The sequence below is a fragment of the Morone saxatilis genome, unplaced genomic scaffold (assembly GCF_004916995.1).
Source record: "Morone saxatilis isolate NCDOM2014 unplaced genomic scaffold, NCSU_SB_2.0 Contig18, whole genome shotgun sequence".
NCBI classification, from domain to species: domain Eukaryota; kingdom Metazoa; phylum Chordata; class Actinopteri; family Moronidae; genus Morone; species Morone saxatilis.
The window spans coordinates 8735465-8735938 of record NW_023339740.1 but is presented as its reverse complement, the minus strand read 5'-3'; the positions used below and the strand labels follow the sequence as shown (position 1 = coordinate 8735938).

Below are 474 nucleotides of genomic sequence, written 5' to 3'. Positions count from 1 at the left end.
AAAAAAAGAATCTGTATTCAGATTTGCATTTTTGCATTTCCAGTCTGATGACAGGGAAGTCACGGTGGTTTTCTTGCTGGGTTTGGCTCCTGGCCCCCTCAGAGCTGACCCTGCCGTAACCCCAGCTAGGGCCTTTGGAGGTCACCCAACCTCCCTCTCAGTCCTCTCCACTTCACGTTTCTCTTGTCCCCCAGGCTGAACCCCCAGAGCCGCTGCAAACCACCGTAGTACTGTACTCCCTGTCGTCAAACTGCCTCCATTGAGGCTGTTTGGGCCATGTTTATTTTCCAAACTACTGTAAGTTACTTATGACCTCAAGGCTTTTGTCAGACCGAAGCGGGCGTTGCTACTGAGGCACACAGACAAATCGCTCCTCAAAATGCCTCACACACACAAATTGCTACGGCAGAAGTGTAGCAAAAGTCACATGTGAAAAGAGCCAATTGAGAGTCCTGCCCGAGTTGTAACTGATGA

The 474-nt window shown here is 50.0% G+C and overlaps 1 protein-coding gene across 2 annotated transcripts in view; it reads right to left on the bottom strand.

Moving 5' to 3' along the window:
• idh3b (isocitrate dehydrogenase (NAD(+)) 3 non-catalytic subunit beta) overlaps nt 1-474 on the bottom strand; it is an 8303-nt gene that overhangs the window by 6095 nt on the left and 1734 nt on the right. The window lies entirely within an intron of this gene.